Source organism: Amaranthus tricolor, chromosome 10 (assembly GCF_026212465.1).
Source record: "Amaranthus tricolor cultivar Red isolate AtriRed21 chromosome 10, ASM2621246v1, whole genome shotgun sequence".
Lineage (NCBI taxonomy): Eukaryota > Viridiplantae > Streptophyta > Magnoliopsida > Caryophyllales > Amaranthaceae > Amaranthus > Amaranthus tricolor.
In genome coordinates, this window is record NC_080056.1 from 24,107,146 (window position 1) to 24,118,427 (window position 11,282).

Here is an 11,282-nt window from a genome sequence, read left to right on the forward strand (position 1 = left end):
GTTGAAGGGTCCTCCAATGGTGATTGAGGTAATCCACAAACTATTCCTTTTAAGTATTAATTGAATGTTTTTAAGTAGTTTGGTATGTGGATTCAATTTGGGTATCAACTTGAATTTAATTAGAGTATATGAGTTTAATTAGTAATTTGGTTCTTGCTAGAGTTGATTAGTAATGGTTATTTGGGTTTAATTTTCTAGTATCAAAGTATGTAATATGGATTCTGAAATTTCAGATCGAAAAGGGATCCTACTGTTTTGCGATTTTCTGTATTTTTATGTTCGTTTTTAGCTTTTAGTGTCTTCATGAGAATTGTAGAGCTTTGAGTCGCGATCACGTAGACACTTGAATCGCCCCAAGATGAGTTCGTATGAGAGAGTTATGTTCAAAACAGTGACATACCAGCAAGCTGTCATGAAATCAATGAGAACCTTCTGTTTTGGTTATTTTGGGATAGTTTTGATTGTTTTTGGGTTCTGGTGCCTGCATGATATTTGTAGAGCTTCGAGTCGCGATCACGTAGACACTTGAATCGCCCCAAGATGAGTTTGTATGAGAGAGTTATGTTCAAAACAATGACATACCAGCAGGCTGTCGTGAAATCAATGAGAACCTTCTGTTTTGGTTATTTTGGGATAGTTTTGATTGTTTTTGGGTTTTGGTGTCTGCATGATATTTGTAGAGCTTCGAGTCGCGATCACGTAGGCACTTGAATCGCCTCAAAATGAGATCGTATGATACTAACAAGTGTCCTGTTATGGTACTAAAATGGAATTTATTATGTGGGATTAGGAAGTATAAAATAAATTGGTGGTTTAAGGTTACTTATTGAGTAATTGAGATTAACTTAGGTTTATTGTTTTCCCTTTATGGATTGGTATTGTTGGGTTATGGATCTTAATTGAATAATATGCGTGTTTGGTTCAAGTATAAATTTGGGAACATATGAATTGATTGGTATTTTAATTAGTGATTGTTATTCATGGTGTAGGAAGGTAATCCACAAGCAAACTACTATCCTATCTTTTAAATTAAATTCAAGTATTTCAAAGTTCAAGTTATGTTTTGAATGTTCATACGTTTTTATATATGAGCTTTTAAATATTGTATTTATTTAATGAGATTACAAAAGCATGTTTTGTATGTTACTAATTTATAAAATACGAGTCTTTAAATATTGTATTATGAAAAGGAGGTATGATTGTTGATTTCAAAGAAAATCAATTGAATTATTGTTTTGTTTTATATTGAAATGTTCGACATTGAAAAATGTCCGTTTTTGGGAATTGGCAACGGATATGTATATCCGGATTATTATGAAATCCTATAGCTTGATAGTAGGTAATGGTTATTCGGATCGGTCTCGAGCCCCCGATCCCGTTTCGTTCTTGGAAGAACCGTATTTTCGGTGATGACGATCACTCGTGTTCTCAGGATTTAGATCAAGCCTACTTCCTGACGGTCCACATATTCCCACGTTTTAAAGTGCTGTTAAATTATTGATTTAATATGAGTTTTGAATAAATACGTTTGGTATATAAATTTTTGTTTGTTTCGCAAATGATATCATATTTTTCATTTGCCGTATTGTTTCGCTATTGACTTCTAAAGTAATAGCCGCATTTTGATTTTTGCTATTAACTTGTACAGTTATAGCCGTATTTTAATTCGTTATGAACTAAAGGTTCATAACCGTATTTATGTAAATCAGACGGTCTTTTAAAAGAATTTGGATTTGTTTATAAATGTAATAGTTTATTGGATTACTCAACAATGCAATTGTTGACCGTTTTTTTTATAGGGTCTATCTCTTACAGGGGGTGGATCCACTTTCAGGTTGCCATCTTTAGTGCAGATGGATGTGCTGCTCATTTATGTGTCATGTGTTGCGATAGCGAGGACATCGTTTTCGAAAGGTTAACTTATAATGATATTTTGACAAATCATATCTTTGTATAAAAAAATGGATATTTTATAATGTATTAATTTAGTTTATAACTGGGTTGTAAGTAATTGTATTACAGTTATATAATATTTTTAAATACTCTGATATTGGTTGCTGTGGTTGTCGAACCACAGGTCGGATTCAGCCCACACTTCTATAAGTCTTCCGCTGTGCTTTGTAGACAATAAATATTTATTGTTTACGCTGGTTTGGGCTGTTTCAATTGGTATTAGAGCCTAGTTGTTTCTGGAGTACTCGAATCCTCATATTCGAGTACAAAACATTGGAAAAAAAAATGAATTTCGAAAATTCGATAGAGCTCGGTAGTCGTGTCTTAGGATGTATCCTCTGAGAATCGGATAGTATTAATGTGACTATGTGTTATATGTGTGATATGTAACGTGCTTACGTGCTAAGGAAATCTTGAAGTTTCCTTACGTGTTGTGAATCCCCTTTTAGTACGAGTCATGCGAAGGTCAAGAGTTAAGTCCAAATTATGAATTTGGAACTTTGATGTTTGGTGAAAGGAGCTTTAAAGAATATTAAAGTTAATTTGGGAATTTTTCGTTTGAATCTTGATTGGTGTATTTACTTGATTTTATGTGAAATATTGTGTGATTGTTTACATGTCATGTATAAAAAAATAGTTGTTTTTTTAAAAAAATCTCAAAATTTCAACTTGAAATATATATATATACTCGAGTCAAGTATTCTTGAAATTGTTTTACAAAAGATATAATATATACTCGGATAACTGGCAAAAGCAGTTGAGGACCAAGCTTATTGAGAATTGCGATGATGTTGTGCAAGAATGATTCGATGCAAAGAGTTTAAAAGAAACATTTTGGGAATATTGAAAGTTGTGCGTTAATTGTGTGTTAAGATTGAAGATCTATAAAGGAATAAAGAATATAGAAAAAAATATTTGTGACATGTTCAATTATGGGATGAGAAATTTTAATTAAGGAAAGTTATTCGAAAAGAAACAAAGGATAATGCAATTAATAGTAACTTAAAGTTATGTTGTAGTAAGTTTTACTGAATGGGCTTTACGTGTTGAGGATAATGTAAAATCATGATTGAGAAAGCTTTCAACGGTTTTTAATGAATAAATGATAACTTTGGGACGCTATAAAGGTTTTATTGATGGCAAAATGTGAATTAAGAAAAAAGGGATCAATTGGAAGTTTAAAGAATACTTAAATTGTAATAATTTTGACTTGTAAGTGAGGAAATGTTTGGTTATTAAAGGTTAAAAAAAATTGGGATTGTATGAAACTATTAATGGTAAAACGTGAGTATAATAGAATAATGGTTTAAAACAAAATATGAATTTGAATGTTTAAAGGTTATTGAAGTTATTTCGGATGGATTTCTTATGGAATTTGAAGTTTTAAGCGTTAAATGAAGAGTATGGTTATAAATGTTATAATTCGAAGTAAGTTGGCAATGATCGAGTTTTGAGTTATTTAAAGTTTATAGAAAAATGATTGTGGATATCTTTAATGAATATGAGATTTAATAAATGACTTAAGGTATTCATCTCAAAGTATCTCGGGAGTTACAAGAGTTTTAATAAGAAATTTAATTGTAATTGGGAAACAACAAGTAAGTTGATGATTCAATATCTCAAAGGTTGAAATGACAAAATGTGTAATTAAAGGTATAAAAGATTTTGAAGTAACGTGGTTGATTTAAAGTACATGTGAACGATTACGTAAAGTAAATCGAGGTTGAAGTTTCAAATTTAAAGGTTTGAAGTAATTCAATTGAGGTTAGTTGTGTTACCAATATGTAATTCATCTCATATGATCGAAAGTGTGTAGGTATAGTATGTCTTGAATCAAAGCTGGGGAGTAACTAAAGTTTATTTGGTTCTCATTTCACGAAATTTGAGTTATACGTTATGGCTAAGGGTGATCAGAAGAGTATGTATAATTTTGGGGACGAAATTATTTTAAGTAGGGGAGAATGAAATAGACTACATTTAATAAAGCTTAATTATAAGTGCTTAAGCTGATTGGGGTTATCAAGTATGTTAATTCGAGTAATAATATTATTATTTTGATAATCTTGACTCAAGTATTTCATTTGTTAATATTTTCAAGAAAAAGGTATATTTTATTTAATGTGTAAAATTCGTATAAAGATTACTTCGATAAAAGTGTATTTTAATTATATTTTATTAATTGATTACTATCTTATCTTTATAAAAATAAATTTAAATAAAGTATTGAAAAATAAATTCGTAAATGCAATTCTTATTCATACTACCAATTACTTATTTTATAAATCGTCTATTGTACCCTTACAACACGTTTTATATAAGACTGTCTTACGATGAGACGGCTTCAATAGAATTTTATGGGTCAAAGCTAAAAATAAAAACCCATTTTACCACAAATAAACCGACACACCCCTTCTCCATATCTTTCTTTATCCTCATCCATTACCCTTACTCCTTCATTTTCAAACACAAAAACAAAATCAGCTACCTTACTCCTTTCTCCCTCACTCACGGCTGACCCACGAACACCACCATCAACCGGCAGCCCAGCCACGAGCTCCACCACCAACAGCAACCACTTCTCCTCCTTCCTTTATTGTTGGTAACCACTTTTCCTTCTTTTGTTGTTTTGTTTTCAAATTTAAATGTTAGGATTTTGTAAATTGATTTGGGAATTTTGTGACTCAAATTGAAGTTCATCAAGATTGAAAGTTGAAGGGTCCTCCAATGGTGATTGAGGTAATCCACAAACTATTCCTTTTAAGTATTAATTGAATGTTTTTAAGTAGTTTGGTATGTGGATTCAATTTGGGTATCAACTTGAATTTAATTAGAGTATATGAGTTTAATTAGTAATTTGGTTCTTGCTAGAGTTGATTAGTAATGGTTATTTGGGTTTAATTTTCTAGTATCAAAGTATGTAATATGGATTCTGAAATTTCAGATCGAAAAGGGATCCTACTGTTTTGCGATTTTCTGTATTTTTATGTTCGTTTTTAGCTTTTAGTGTCTTCATGAGAATTGTGGAGCTTTGAGTCGCGATCACGTAGACACTTGAATCGCCCCAAGATGAGTTCGTATGAGAGAGTTATGTTCAAAACAGTGACATACCAGCAAGCTGTCATGAAATCAATGAGAACCTTCTGTTTTGGTTATTTTGGGATAGTTTTGATTGTTTTTGGGTTCTGGTGCCTGCATGATATTTGTAGAGCTTCGAGTCGCGATCACGTAGACACTTGAATCGCCCCAAGATGAGTTTGTATGAGAGAGTTATGTTCAAAACAATGACATACCAGCAGGCTGTCGTGAAATCAATGAGAACCTTCTGTTTTGGTTATTTTGGGATAGTTTTGATTGTTTTTGGGTTTTGGTGTCTGCATGATATTTGTAGAGCTTCGAGTCGCGATCACGTAGGCACTTGAATCGCCTCAAAATGAGATCGTATGATACTAACAAGTGTCCTGTTATGGTACTAAAATGGAATTTATTATGTGGGATTAGGAAGTATAAAATAAATTGGTGGTTTAAGGTTACTTATTGAGTAATTGAGATTAACTTAGGTTTATTGTTTTCCCTTTATGGATTGGTATTGTTGGGTTATGGATCTTAATTGAATAATATGCGTGTTTGGTTCAAGTATAAATTTGGGAACATATGAATTGATTGGTATTTTAATTAGTGATTGTTATTCATGGTGTAGGAAGGTAATCCACAAGCAAACTACTATCCTATCTTTTAAATTAAATTCAAGTATTTCAAAGTTCAAGTTATGTTTTGAATGTTCATACGTTTTTATATATGAGCTTTTAAATATTGTATTTATTTAATGAGATTACAAAAGCATGTTTTGTATGTTACTAATTTATAAAATACGAGTCTTGAAATATTGTATTATGAAAAGGAGGTATGATTGTTGATTTCAAAGAAAATCAATTGAATTATTGTTTTGTTTTATATTGAAATGTTCGACATTGAAAAATGTCCGTTTTTGGGAATTGGCAACGGATATGTATATCCGGATTATTATGAAATCCTATAGCTTGATAATAGGTAATGGTTATTCGGATCGGTCTCGAGCCCCCGATCCCGTTTCGTTCTTGGAAGAACCGTATTTTCGGTGATGACGATCACCCGTGTTCTCAGGATTTAGATCAAGCCTACTTCCTGACGGTCCATATATTCCCACGTTTTAAAGTGCTGTTAAATTATTGATTTAATATGAGTTTTGAATAAATACGTTTGGTATATAAATTTTTGTTTGTTTCGCAAATGATATCATATTTTTCATTTGCCGTATTGTTTCGCTATTGACTTCTAAAGTAATAGCCGCATTTTGATTTTTGCTATTAACTTGTACAGTTATAGCCGTATTTTAATTCGTTATGAACTAAAGGTTCATAACCGTATTTATGTAAATCAGACGGTCTTTTAAAAGAATTTGGATTTGTTTATAAATGTAATAGTTTATTGGATTACTCAACAATGCAATTGTTGACCGTTTTTTTTATAGGGTCTATCTCTTACAGGGGGTGGATCCACTTTCAGGTTGCCATCTTTAGTGCAGATGGATGTGCTGCTCATTTATGTGTCATGTGTTGCGATAGCGAGGACATCGTTTTCGAAAGGTTAACTTATAATGATATTTTGACAAATCATGTCTTTGTATAAAAAAAATGGATATTTTATAATGTATTAATTTAGTTTATAACTGGGTTGTAAGTAATTGTATTACAGTTATATAATATTTTTAAATACTCTGATATTGGTTGCTGTGGTTGTCGAACCACAGGTCGGATTCAGCCCACACTTCTATAAGTCTTCCGCTGTGCTTTGTAGACAATAAATATTTATTGTTTACGCTGGTTTGGGCTGTTTCAATTGGTATTAGAGCCTAGTTGTTTCTGGAGTACTCGAATCCTCATATTCGAGTACAAAACATTGGAAAAAAAAATGAATTTCGAAAATTCGATAGAGCTCGGTAGTCGTGTCTTAGGATGTATCCTCTGAGAATCGGATAGTATTAATGTGACTATGTGTTATATGTGTGATATGTAACGTGCTTACGTGCTAAGGAAATCTTGAAGTTTCCTTACGTGTTGTGAATCCCCTTTTAGTACGAGTCATGCGAAGGTCAAGAGTTAAGTCCAAATTATGAATTTGGAACTTTGATGTTTGGTGAAAGGAGCTTTAAAGAATATTAAAGTTAATTTGGGAATTTTTCGTTTGAATCTTGATTGGTGTATTTACTTGATTTTATGTGAAATATTGTGTGATTGTTTACATGTCATGTATAAAAAAATAGTTGTTTTTTTAAAAAAATCTCAAAATTTCAACTTGAAATATATATATATACTCGAGTCAAGTATTCTTGAAATTGTTTTACAAAAGATATAATATATACTCGGATAACTGGCAAAAGCAGTTGAGGACCAAGCTTATTGAGAATTGCGATGATGTTGTGCAAGAATGATTCGATGCAAAGAGTTTAAAAGAAAAATTTTGGGAATATTGAAAGTTGTGCGTTAATTGTGTGTTAAGATTGAAGATCTATAAAGGAATAAAGAATATAGAAAAAAATATTTGTGACATGTTCAATTATGGGATGAGAAATTTTAATTAAGGAAAGTTATTCGAAAAGAAACAAAGGATAATGCAATTAATAGTAACTTAAAGTTATGTTGTAGTAAGTTTTACTGAATGGGCTTTACGTGTTGAGGATAATGTAAAATCATGATTGAGAAAGCTTTCAACGGTTTTTAATGAATAAATGATAACTTTGGGACGCTATAAAGGTTTTATTGATGGCAAAATGTGAATTAAGAAAAAAGGGATCAATTGGAAGTTTAAAGAATACTTAAATTGTAATAATTTTGACTTGTAAGTGAGGAAATGTTTGGTTATTAAAGGTTAAAAAAAATTGGGATTGTATGAAACTATTAATGGTAAAACGTGAGTATAATAGAATAATGGTTTAAAACAAAATATGAATTTGAATGTTTAAAGGTTATTGAAGTTATTTCGGATGGATTTCTTATGGAATTTGAAGTTTTAAGCGTTAAATGAAGAGTATGGTTATAAATGTTATAATTCGAAGTAAGTTGGCAATGATCGAGTTTTGAGTTATTTAAAGTTTATAGAAAAATGATTGTGGATATCTTTAATGAATATGAGATTTAATAAATGACTTAAGGTATTCATCTCAAAGTATCTCGGGAGTTACAAGAGTTTTAATAAGAAATTTAATTGTAATTGGGAAACAACAAGTAAGTTGATGATTCAATATCTCAAAGGTTGAAATGACAAAATGTGTAATTAAAGGTATAAAAGATTTTGAAGTAACGTGGTTGATTTAAAGTACATGTGAACGATTACGTAAAGTAAATCGAGGTTGAAGTTTCAAATTTAAAGGTTTGAAGTAATTCAATTGAGGTTAGTTGTGTTACCAATATGTAATTCATCTCATATGATCGAAAGTGTGTAGGTATAGTATGTCTTGAATCAAAGCTGGGGAGTAACTACAGTTTATTTGGTTCTCATTTCACGAAATTTGAGTTATACGTTATGGCTAAGGGTGATCAGAAGAGTATGTATAATTTTGGGGACGAAATTATTTTAAGTAGGGGAGAATGAAATAGACTACATTTAATAAAGCTTAATTATAAGTGCTTAAGCTGATTGGGGTTATCAAGTATGTTAATTCGAGTAATAATATTATTATTTTGATAATCTTGACTCAAGTATTTCATTTGTTAATATTTTCAAGAAAAAGGTATATTTTATTTAATGTGTAAAATTCGTATAAAGATTACTTCGATAAAAGTGTATTTTAATTATATTTTATTAATTGATTACTATCTTATCTTTATAAAAATAAATTTAAATAAAGTATTGAAAAATAAATTCGTAAATGCAATTCTTATTCATACTACCAATTACTTATTTTATAAATCGTCTATTGTACCCTTACAACACGTTTTATATAAGACTGTCTTACGATGAGACGGCTTCAATAGAATTTTATGGGTCAAAGCTAAAAATAAAAACCCATTTTACCACAAATAAACCGACACACCCCTTCTCCATATCTTTCTTTATCCTCATCCATTACCCTTACTCCTTCATTTTCAAACACAAAAACAAAATCAGCTACCTTACTCCTTTCTCCCTCACTCACGGCTGACCCACGAACACCACCATCAACCGGCAGCCCAGCCACGAGCTCCACCACCAACAGCAACCACTTCTCCTCCTTCCTTTATTGTTGGTAACCACTTTTCCTTCTTTTGTTGTTTTGTTTTCAAATTTAAATGTTAGGATTTTGTAAATTGATTTGGGAATTTTGTGACTCAAATTGAAGTTCATCAAGATTGAAAGTTGAAGGGTCCTCCAATGGTGATTGAGGTAATCCACAAACTATTCCTTTTAAGTATTAATTGAATGTTTTTAAGTAGTTTGGTATGCGGATTCAATTTGGGTATCAACTTGAATTTAATTAGAGTATATGAGTTTAATTAGTAATTTGGTTCTTGCTAGAGTTGATTAGTAATGGTTATTTGGGTTTAATTTTCTAGTATCAAAGTATGTAATATGGATTCTGAAATTTCAGATCGAAAAGGGATCCTACTGTTTTGCGATTTTCTGTATTTTTATGTTCGTTTTTAGCTTTTAGTGTCTTCATGAGAATTGTAGAGCTTTGAGTCGCGATCACGTAGACACTTGAATCGCCCCAAGATGAGTTCGTATGAGAGAGTTATGTTCAAAACAGTGACATACCAGCAAGCTGTCATGAAATCAATGAGAACCTTCTGTTTTGGTTATTTTGGGATAGTTTTGATTGTTTTTGGGTTCTGGTGCCTGCATGATATTTGTAGAGCTTCGAGTCGCGATCACGTAGACACTTGAATCGCCCCAAGATGAGTTTGTATGAGAGAGTTATGTTCAAAACAATGACATACCAGCAGGCTGTCGTGAAATCAATGAGAACCTTCTGTTTTGGTTATTTTGGGATAGTTTTGATTGTTTTTGGGTTTTGGTGTCTGCATGATATTTGTAGAGCTTCGAGTCGCGATCACGTAGGCACTTGAATCGCCCCAAAATGAGTTCGTATGATACTAACAAGTGTCCTGTTATGGTACTAAAATGGAATTTATTATGTGGGATTAGGAAGTATAAAATAAATTGGTGGTTTAAGGTTACTTATTGAGTAATTGAGATTAACTTAGGTTTATTGTTTTCCCTTTATGGATTGGTATTGTTGGGTTATGGATCTTAATTGAATAATATGCGTGTTTGGTTCAAGTATAAATTTGGGAACATATGAATTGATTGGTATTTTAATTAGTGATTGTTATTCATGGTGTAGGAAGGTAATCCACAAGCAAACTACTATCCTATCTTTTAAATTAAATTCAAGTATTTCAAAGTTCAAGTTATGTTTTGAATGTTCATACGTTTTTATATATGAGCTTTTAAATATTGTATTTATTTAATGAGATTACAAAAGCATGTTTTGTATGTTACTAATTTATAAAATACGAGTCTTGAAATATTGTATTATGAAAAGGAGGTATGATTGTTGATTTCAAAGAAAATCAATTGAATTATTGTTTTGTTTTATATTGAAATGTTCGACATTGAAAAATGTCCGTTTTTGGGAATTGGCAACGGATATGTATATCCGGATTATTATGAAATCCTATAGCTTGATAATAGGTAATGGTTATTCGGATCGGTCTCGAGCCCCCGATCCCGTTTCGTTCTTGGAAGAACCGTATTTTCGGTGATGACGATCACCCGTGTTCTCAGGATTTAGATCAAGCCTACTTCCTGACGGTCCATATATTCCCACGTTTTAAAGTGCTGTTAAATTATTGATTTAATATGAGTTTTGAATAAATACGTTTGGTATATAAATTTTTGTTTGTTTCGCAAATGATATCATATTTTTCATTTGCCGTATTGTTTCGCTATTGACTTCTAAAGTAATAGCCGCATTTTGATTTTTGCTATTAACTTGTACAGTTATAGCCGTATTTTAATTCGTTATGAACTAAAGGTTCATAACCGTATTTATGTAAATCAGACGGTCTTTTAAAAGAATTTGGATTTGTTTATAAATGTAATAGTTTATTGGATTACTCAACAATGCAATTGTTGACCGTTTTTTTTATAGGGTCTATCTCTTACAGGGGGTGGATCCACTTTCAGGTTGCCATCTTTAGTGCAGATGGATGTGCTGCTCATTTATGTGTCATGTGTTGCGATAGCGAGGACATCGTTTTCGAAAGGTTAACTTATAATGATATTTTGACAAATCATGTCTTTGTATAAAA

General features: G+C 31.4%; 3 long non-coding RNA genes across 3 annotated transcripts in view; all 3 read left to right on the top strand.

The window, feature by feature from the left end:
• LOC130825347 (uncharacterized) overlaps positions 1 to 2,428 on the top strand; it is a 2,748-nt gene extending 320 nt beyond the window's left edge. The window contains exons 2-3 of the long non-coding RNA XR_009046873.1: positions 1 to 28; positions 1,800 to 2,428. The exon at positions 1 to 28 is cut by the window's left edge and continues 16 nt beyond it. This is a non-coding gene — a long non-coding RNA (uncharacterized LOC130825347). The remainder of the gene's footprint in view (positions 29 to 1,799) is intronic.
• A 1,907-nt stretch (positions 2,429 to 4,335) lies between these two features.
• On the top strand, positions 4,336 to 7,090 carry LOC130825346 (uncharacterized). The gene is made up of 3 exons (XR_009046872.1): positions 4,336 to 4,552; positions 4,646 to 4,689; positions 6,461 to 7,090. It is a non-coding gene; the product is annotated as an uncharacterized LOC130825346 (long non-coding RNA).
• A 1,906-nt stretch (positions 7,091 to 8,996) lies between these two features.
• LOC130825348 (uncharacterized) lies at positions 8,997 to 11,282 on the top strand. Its single transcript, XR_009046874.1, has 3 exons — positions 8,997 to 9,214; positions 9,308 to 9,351; positions 11,123 to 11,282. It is a non-coding gene; the product is annotated as an uncharacterized LOC130825348 (long non-coding RNA).